This window comes from Panicum virgatum, chromosome 1K (assembly GCF_016808335.1).
Source record: "Panicum virgatum strain AP13 chromosome 1K, P.virgatum_v5, whole genome shotgun sequence".
Taxonomy (NCBI): Eukaryota; Viridiplantae; Streptophyta; class Magnoliopsida; order Poales; family Poaceae; genus Panicum; species Panicum virgatum.
The window spans coordinates 39,131,130-39,141,252 of record NC_053136.1 but is presented as its reverse complement, the minus strand read 5'-3'; positions in this window follow the sequence as shown (position 1 = coordinate 39,141,252).

Sequence of the window (10,123 nt, the reverse complement as noted above, 5' to 3'; positions counted from 1 at the left end):
CATATAGCCCGTACTTGCAGGTGAATGCCGTCTTCGGAATATCCCCAGGACGGATCCTCAGCTGGAAATAACCCGAACGAAGATCAATCTTCGAGAATATACGAGCACCTCGAAGCAAATCGAAGAGATCCTCAATACGGGGCAGTGGATGCTTGTTCTTGATAGTAACTGCATTCAGCTCCCGATAATCCACACACATCCTCTTCGAGCCATCCTTCTTATCTACTAACAGCAACGGAAAAGCCCAAGGAGAGAAGCTGCGACGGATATAGCCCTTGGCTAGCAACTCATCAATAGTCTTCTTAACTTCTTCATGCTCTATAGGCGCCATACGGTAGGGCCGCTTTGCAATAGGAGCTGTGCCAGGCAAGAGATCAATACAAAACTCAATGGCGCGTTCAGGCGGCATACCTGGCAGATCATCCGGAAAGACATCCGGGAATTCAGACACCACGCGAATACCGTCCGTGGGTCTAGCCTCCATCTGATGAAGAAATCCAGAAGGCTCTACTGCACTGATAACAACCTCTTGGCCACTGGAAGCTGATAACAAGACTGTCCTCTGAGCACAATCTATACGAACTCCCCATTTGGCCAGAGTCTCCATTCCCAGAATGACATCAATACCCTTGGTGTCTAGCACCATCAGATCAGTACAGAACTCTACTCCCCTCAAAGAAATACTGACTCTCGGGCAGTAAGTGTGAGACCTCAACTGTCCTCCCGGTGAAGATACTAACAGGCACCTCTTTAATGTGCTAGTATGAATACCATGATGCTCGACAAAAGACTGAGTAATGAAGGAATACGTAGCACCAGTATCAAAAAGCACTGTAGCTGGATATGAATTAACCATGAACGTACCAATAACCACGTTGGGAGCCTCGGCCGCTGACTCGGCCGTCACGTGGTTCACCCTGCCCTGTGCTGGCGCCCTGGGCTGAGCTGGGCGTCCCTGCTGTCCCGCCTGCGCCTTCCGGGGGCAAGCGTTGGCGTAGTGCCCCGGCTGGCCGCAGTGAAAGCAGGTGCGAGGAGGTCCCTGAGCCTGCTGTCCGGTAGGAGCTGCCGGACGTGGAGCCTGCGGTGCTGGTGGAGCTGGTGGAGCACGAGCCGGAGGTGCTGGTAACCTCGGGCCCTGACCTGCCTGCTGCTGTCGAGGCGGGTACTGCTGCGGTGGCCTCTGCTGGTACTGCTGAGGAGGCCGGTACTGCTGCTGGTACTGCTGGGGCTGCTGGAGTCGTGGACGAGTGTTGCTGCCGGAAGCAACGGGGACAACCTTCCTCTTCTTGTCCTCCATCTCCAGGTGCTTACGCTCAGTGTTGAGCGCACTGTCAACCAGATGGTTGAAGTCGTCGAAGCGGAGGTTGAGCAGCGCGTACTGGAGGTAGTCCTCAAGACCCTCCATGAAGTGCTCCTGCTTCTTGCGGTCATCCGCAACCTCGGCAGGGGCGTAGCGTGCCAGCTGAAGAAAACGATCACGATACTCCGTGACCGACATAGTCCCCTGAATTCACAAAGACAGATAGATATCGGAAGATTAACTCAAGATTCATAAGGATAGAACAAGGGGCATTAGCTCAAAAGAAACCGCTGAATGATTATATTTAAGATTACCTGCTTCAGTGCAAGGAACTCCTTCTGCTTCATCTTCATAACGCCCGCGGGGACGTTGTGGCTGCGAAAGCGCTCCCTGAACTGGAGCCAGGTGAGAGCCTCGCGGTCGTGAACTGGGTGGGACTCCCACCAGTCCAAAGCTGCCCCTCGCAGCTGTCCTGCTGCGTACAAGACGCGCTCACGATCATCGCACTGGGCGATGTCCAGCTGACGCTCCACTGCACGGAGCCAGTCGTCGGCCTGAAGAGGGTCGGACGTGTGAGAGAACGTCGGCGGGTGACCCCTCAGGAACTCAGCACGCCTGTCGCGAGGCTGCGGCGGTGGAGGAGGCGGAGGCTGAGTGTGAGCGTGCTGAAGAGCCTGAACGGTGTTGTTCAGGGTAGCCATCATCTGCATCTGGAGCTGGAAGTACTGCTCCGGAGTCAAAGGCGGAGGCATCGGGATCCCAGTACCCTGGTTGTTCTGACCCTGCTGCTGGCCAGAACCTGAACCGGTGCTCCTGGTGTTCACCATCTGATTTGAACAAAAGATTTCACGAGTAAGGATATTGCAGGAATAAATTCAGATGGATATGATAACTCTTTGCGGAAAAAGACTCAGCCATGATAAAGTAGACAGGATAGAGTTGATGGTTTTACCCCCAACGATCTAAGTCATTTTATTAATTAGTTAACTTTAACATCTGAGTGATTTTCTTTAAACAAATTTAAACTACTAAGCTATGCAATCAGTCAAAAATCCAAATCAACCATGTAGCATAATAACAAGCAGACAATTTTCACGATTTAGCCGAGTTTAGCAATAGACTCGACTAACACAACGCGTCGCAGAACGTGCTATCGTATTATTATAAAAGGGTCACCTAGCTAACTCATGGTGGTCGGATGACTGATTCAGGCCAAAATCTACGAAACTATTCTTCAGAGGGAGAAATCAAGGCAAGAAAGGTAAAAAGTCAAAGAAGTCAAGGGGTATAATAGTAAAATAGTTTCAGCAGACAAGGATTGGTGAGAAGAAGTCCTAAAACTCGACCAGTTCTATCTAGGCTTCGTCCTACAGTCGATATGGGTCTGATACCACTCTGTAACACCCGGTTTATAAAAGAACACAAACCGAGCAATCATATACGTGCCAGGATCAAGTCACACGTATATACAACAGAATGAACAGTATATCATAGCACATATCACGTAAAAAGACATAATAAAGCGAATACGAATGTTATTTATTACAATAATGACATAAATGTCTGATACAGCGGAAGCGAAGTACAAAATACGAATAAAGCTCTCCGAAGCTGAAGCAGGGCGCCACAGGGACGTCGACTGGGAGACGAAGCACCCAGAAGTCCTCGTAGTCCTGGGAGCGCTGGACGAACTCCCTCGTGTCGGCAGGAACTGAGCAGCAGTAGCGTAGCCAAGAGGAAAAAATAGAGAAGAGGCAAGAGTGAGTACACAACTTGTACTCAACAAGTATAACACAAACTATGAGGCTCTAAGGTTGGCTGACTCAACTGCATTAGCTTTTAAGTGTTGGCAAGATTTTATTTAAGCTATTTACTACTAGTTGATGAATTACCATTAACCCAGTTACATAGTAATTAATCAAGTTTAATCATACTACTACTGGGAACCAAACCAAAACCAAGCCACCAAGGTAACCCCGAGAAGCACCTCCCTCGTCGGAAGGAGATAACCTCACTAATCAAAAGGAGGATCTGGGCCGCTCATAACCGTGAGCACGGCTAGTATACCAGTTTTACACTCTGCAGAGGTTGCACATCTTTACCCACAAGTCGTGAGCTACGCCAGTTGTTCATCACACTTCCTTAGGTGAGATGGCCAGCGACTCACTACGAGGCCTTTAAAAAGAATCCCGTTGGTAAGGCGTAACCGCGAGAGATAGGTCGGCGACGATGGGGCCCACCTCCGGGGGTACAAGCACAGGAGCGCAATCCAAGCACAGACCAAGCCGGAGGAGCAGGGACCATTGAAGCTTACTACTCTTGCCCCGCAGGTAAGTTACTCCAAACCAAAAAGATCTAGTTATTACGCCAAGTCTATCCCATTCTAGCCTTGTGGTAGCGCTGTTGTCCCAGGTTGTCGCTCTATGAACCGGTCCTTATGGAGAGTGGCCAACCAGGCAGTAAGCACCGTGCTGGCCCCCTAAACCATGTTTCTAACAAAAGCCAATTTTAACGAGAAGTGAGCCACTCAAGCCACACAGAGTGCCACTCTCAGAATTAAGTTCAAGTATACCATTAATCAAATTAATTAAAAAGGACCAAAGTGTGTTATAGCGCAGCAACCTAGCACAACTAACCAAAATGCAACCCAAAGGTATATTTAAAGGATATAAACTGGCTAGGAAATCCTTAAAGGCATACAGTATTAAAATGCAGTATGAAATTGTATTTAAAGTGATAGGTTGTTCATGTTATACTTGCCTTCCTCGTACTGCTCCTGCTGCTGCTCAAACTGATCCGAAGACGGCTGCTCCGGGTACTGGTACTGGGGCTCCTCAGGTAGCTCAGCGTCTACTCACGAACACATGGCCAAAACAATGCACGAAAATAAGCATACAAGCAAACATTATCAAAAACTATGAAACAGTACATCAATACATAAAAACAGCGCACTAAACTACTCTAATACTATTCTACGCGTTACAACGATCGCGTGGATATAAAGAACGCTAAAAACGGAGCTAAAACGCGTAAACTAGGCCTAAAACAAGTTCTAGGGGCTTATTTGTAAGAAAACTGAAGTTCCAGGGGGCTTTCTGCTAAAACCAGGGACTGAAACGTAAATAAAGCGTAGCTATAGGGGCTAACGTGCAAAAACACAAGGACAGGGACGGCGGGTTCAATTTCTGGGAAAGTCAGGGGCCTAAACATTAAAAACAGGACCTATACGTAATTAGTTTTGAAAAAGGCTGGACCGCGGGTTGATATTAACAAAAGGAAGGGGCTCTTTAGCAAAAGTTCCGGCCGAACCGGTATGCACGATTCTAGGCCGCTGGATCTCGATCTGGTGGTCCAGATCTGATCGCATCGGGTTCTAATCGGGGGCGTTTACTTTAGATCTGACGGCCCAGGGTCTTCGGGCGTGGGGGCGGCGGCGCTGAGTCGCCGGAGTTAGATTCCGCGGCGGCGAGTTCGTCGGGGGTAGCGATTTGGGCGCTACAGGGGGTTATTCGGGCCGCTATCTGGTGCAACAGAACGGGGGCGACATGCGTAGTCCACTGGGACCAAAAACGGGGCACGGCGAGGCTCTGCGTGATGGGGGCAACTGCGGTGGCGGCTCCGCGCCGTGAGGTTCGCCGGCGAGCGGGGTTCTAAGGGCGCCAGAGGCTACGGGCCACAAAATCTAACGCCAAAAGGACCGGGGAGGGTTGCGGGTGCTCACCGGGGTTTGGATCGAAGAAGGTGGCCGGTGCAGAGGGTTGGCGTCGAGGCCCGGCGGCGGGATTCGGGCGGCGCAGGGACGGAGCTCGTGGCGCGGTCGCAGGCGTGCAGCTCCGGTCGTCCTGACCCCGCGGATCGACGTGCGAGGGCGCTGTGAAGCCAGAGGGGAGGTCAGGCGGGCCGGAGATGCGCCGGCGGTGAGTAATTAGGGCGGCGGAGGTTACCTGCAGCGGCGCCGAGATCTCCCTGGCGCGGCGGAGCAGAGCAAGGGCGGCGGCTAGGGTTTGCGGCGCTGGAGTAGGATGGGGGGGGTCCGGCTTGGGCGTTTAAAGGGGCCGGGCTGAGATCGCGGCGGGGCGCAGCGGGATAAGGATCCCGGCGTCCTCGCCGGTGATCTCGGGCTCTGTTTCGCGGCGGGGAGGAAGGAACGGGGGAGAGGGAGCTGGCAGATGGGCCCGGGACGCAGCGGCTGTGGGGGGGGGGGGCGCGGGCTGACGGGTGGGCCAGCGCTGGCAGGTGGGCCGAGGCGGAGCGCTGGCGCTGAGCGCGTGGAGCGGAGGCAGGCCGCGGGGAGCAGGCCGGCGCGAAGCTGACTTGCGGAGGGATGGGCCGCGCGTGGGGAGGCGCTGGGCAGGCCGGGGGGGGGGGAAGTGTTGGGTGGGCCACGGGCCGGACTGGGCCGAACGGGAGAAGGAAAAGGAAACGGGTTGGGCTGGGCTGGGTTCGGGCTGGTTTCGGGTTTCTATTTTCTGGTTTTCTTTTCTATTTCAAACACCACTTAAATCTATTTGAATTCAAACTAGAATTTGAATTCAACTCCTATGCATTCAAATCAAACAAAAATAAAGCCATGCACCAGCATGAATGCAACAACAATTTAAACCTATGATAAATTTTAATTAATTAGGAACAAAAATTAGATTAAATGCCAACTAAACACAATAAACCTTAGAAAATTAAATAAGGCCAATTAAATTTATTAATAAATACTGAAATTTAAATTAGGGTGTTACACAGCGAGTCTTCGCGGGCTCGCTGGTTCTGCTGCTCTTGATAGGCCTTGAGCCTTGGTGACCCGTACTCCAAGTCCGTGGGGAGTATGGCCTCGGCGCCATAGACGAGGAAGAACGGGGTAAAGCCCGTGGCTCTGCTTGGGGCCGTCCTTAGGCTCCAAATAACCGAGGGTAGCTCTGTGAGCCACCTCCGGCCAAACTTGTTCAGCTTGTTGAAGATTCTTGGTTTCAATCCTTGAAGGATCATGCCATTGGCACGCTCCACTTGCCCATTCGTCTGTGGGTGCGCCACAGCCAACCAGTCCACACGTATGTGGTAACTATCGCAGAACGCCAAGAACTTCTTGCTTGTGAACTGGGTGCCGTTGTCGGTGATGATCGAGTTCAGGACCCCGAACCTGAAGACAATATCAGTAAAGAACAGAACAGCTTGCTCGGATTTAATCTTGCAGATGGGTCGAGCCTCGATCCACTTGGAGAATTTGTCGATTGCTACCAACAAGTGGGTGAAGCCCCCAGGCGCCTTCTACAGCGGGCCGACGAAGTCCAGTCCCCACACGGCAAACGGCCACGTGATGGGGATGGTCTGCAGAGCATGGGCCGAGAGGTGCGTCTTTCAAGCGTAGAACTGGCAACATTCGCAGGTCAGCACGATGTCGGTGGCGTCGGTGACCGCGGTGGGCTAGTAAAAACCTTGTCGAAACGCGTTACCCATGAGGGTTCGTGGCGCGGCGTGATGACCACAGGTGCCAGCATGGATGTCACGGATCAGCTCCTTGCCCTCGGGGATGGGGATGCATCGCTGCAAGACGCCCGAGGGACTGCGATTGTTCAGCTCGTCGTCGATTAGGGCGAAGGACTTGGCTCGCCTAGTGAGGCGCCGCGCCTGAGTGCGGTCCGAGGGTAGGATCCCTCGAATCATCCAGTCAAGGTACTGGGCGCGCCAATCTTGTGAAGTGGGGGCCTCGACGATCTCCATTGCTTCGGCCTCGTCCGTGGAGGAGGTCTCGAAGTCAATGTCCATGGGCTCGGCCTCGTCCGCCGGGGGGTTCCCGCCGGAGGGCCCGGCGTTCAAGGGGCCTGGCTCCACTTGATCCTTGAATTCGACGGAGGGCTTGGTGATGTCGCGAGCGAAGATGTTCGGGGGGACGGTGGTCCGCCCCGACGCGATCTTGGCTAGTTTCGTCGGCATCCTCATTGTACTTGCGCGGGACATGGTTGAGTTCTAGGCTGTCGAACTTGTCTTCAAGGCGGCGTACTGCTTTGCAGTATGCCTCCATCTTCGGGTCGTGGCAGTTAGACTCCTTCATCACTTGGTCGATGATGAGTTGAGAGTCACCGCGTACGTCGAGGCGTTTGACGCCAAGCTCGATGGCGATGCGGAGGCCACTGAGGAGGGCCTCGTACTCTGCCATATTGTTAGACGCAGGGAAGTGCAATCGTATTACGTATCGCATGTGATCTCCGAGGGGGTGAGATGAAGAGGAGGCTAGCGCCGGCGCCGGTTTTCATCACCAACCCGTCGAAGTACACGGTCCAGCATTCAGCCTGGATTTGTGGTGGAGGTAGCTGAGTGTCCGTCCACTCAGCCACGAAGTCAGCCAAGACTTGGGACTTGATCGCTTTGCGGGGGGCGTAGGTGAGAGTTTCTCCCATCAGCTCCACGAACCATTTGGCAATTCTACCCTCGGCTTCCCTATTGCGGACTATCTCTCCTAGAGAGAAAGATGAGACCACGGTGACGGGATGGGCCTCGAAGTAGTGGCGCAGCTTGCGCCGGGCCAAAACCACTGCGTATAGTAGCTTCTGAATCTGCGGATAGTGTGTCTTGGTTTCAGACAACACCTCGCTGATGTAGTACACCGGCTGTTGGATAGGTAGAGCATGGCCCTCCTCTTGTCTTTCGACAACGACCACCGCGCTGACCACTTGGGTCGTCGCGGCTACGTACAGATAGAGGGGCTTGCCATCCGCGGGTGGCGTGAGAATGGGGGCATGAGTGAGCGATGCCTTCAGCCTGTCGAGGGCTTCTTGAGCTTCGGGGGTCCACGTGAAGCGCTCGGTTTTCCTCAGAAGTCGATACAGGGGTCCACGCGAGATGAATCGGCTGAGGGACGCTAGGCATCCCATGACCCTCTGTACCCCCTTTAGGTCTCGGATCGGTCCCCTCCGAGTGATGGCCGAGACTTTGTCAGGGTTGGGTTCGATGGCCCGCTAGGAGACAATGAAGCCCAAGAGCATGCCTCGAGGGACTCCGAACACGCACTTCTCGGGGTTGAGTTTTACCCCTTTGGCCCTTAGGCAGTCGAATGCGATCCTGAGATCAGCAACCAAGTCATCCGCCTTCCTGGATTTTACAACGATGTCGTCGACATATGCCTCTATGTTCCGCCCGAGATGGTCCCCGAAAACGTGGAGCATACACCACTGATATGTAGCTCTGGCGTTTTTTAGGCCAAAGAGCATCGTGGCGTAGCAGTACATGCCGAAAGGCGTGATAAAAGAAGTCGCGAGCTGGTCGGACTCTTTCATCTTAATTTGGTGGTAACCGGAGTAAGCATCAAGAAAGGATAAAAGTTCACATCCCGCAGTTGAATCTATGATTTGATCAATGCGTGGCAAAGGAAAGGGAACCTTCGGACATACTTTATTTAAACTAGTGTAGTCTACGCATATCCGCCAACTCCCATTCTTTTTCTTCACTAATACAGGATTAGCTAGCCACTCGGGACAGAATACTTCCTTGATGAATCTGGCTGCCAGAAGTTTCTGCAGCTCCTTGCCGATCGCCCGGCGCTTGAGCTCGTCGAAGCGTCGCAGGCGCTGCTTCACCGGCTTGGAGTTTGGTCGGATATCAAGGGAGTGCTCGGCGACCTTCCTCGATATGCCAGGCATGTCCGAGGGACTCCACGCGAAGATGTCTGCGTTGGCGCGGAGAAAGTCGACGAGCACCACCTCCTATTTGCTGTCGAGGGTGGCGCTGACCTGCAACGCCTTGTCGTCAGAGCGATTCGGGTCGAGGGGCACCTTCTTGATACCCTCGGCGGGTTCGAAGCTTCCCGCGTGTCGGTGCGTGGAGTCCAAGGCCTCGCTTGCCATTTTGTCGAGGCTGGTTGTGAGGGCCTCGTCCTCCGCTTGAGCCTCCGCGTGCTCAACGCACTCGACATCGCACTCGTAGGCGTGCTCGAACGAAGAGCCGACGGTGATGACACCCTTCGGACCCGGCATCTTCAGCTTGAGGTAGGTGTAGTTGGGGATAGCCATGAACTTGGCATAACAGGGACGACCAAGAATGGCGTGATAGGATCCTCGAAACCCCACTAACTCAAAGGTGAGCACTTCCTTGCGGAAGTTGGCTGCCGTGCCAAAGCAGATGGGTAGATCGATCTGGCCGAGGGGTTGGACTCGCCTTCCCGGCGCAACGCAATGAAATGGCGACTTGCTGGGGCGAAGCTTGTTCAATCCAATCCCCATGAGCTCCAAGGTGTGGGCGTATATGATGTTGAGGCTGCTGCCTCCGTCCATGAGCACCTTGGAGAAGCGGGTGTTGCCGATGATGGGGTCGACAACAAGCGGGTACCATCCCGGGTGCGGGACGTAGTCGGGGTGGTCTTCGCGGCCAAAAGAAATGGTGTCCTTCGACCAGTCGAGGTAGGATGGCGTGGCCTTGGTGACGGAGAAGACTTCCCGGCGCTCACGCTTGCACTGCCGAGAGGTCATGTTCGTCGTTGGTCCTCCAAAGATGAAGGAGGAGTTCTCCACCAGGGGGAACTCCTCATCTCCACCTTTGTCGCCAGCATCCTTCTTCTTGTCCTCGTCGTGATGCGCGATGTGGTTGTAGTACTTCTTGAGCATTTCGCACTGCTCAAGGGTGTGGTTGACCGAGCCCTTGTGGTAGGGGCACGGCTTCTTGAGCATGTCATCGAATAGGCCGCCTCCCCCTCGAGGGGGGCCTCGAGGTCCTTTGCGGTCCGGAGCGGTGACGAAGGCCTCGTCGGAGTCTTCCGCCTGCCCCGATCCATGCTGGATTGGTGGGGCCTGCTTCTTCTCTCTCTTCCCCCACTTTTGTTTCTTGGTGGGGGCGTTGATC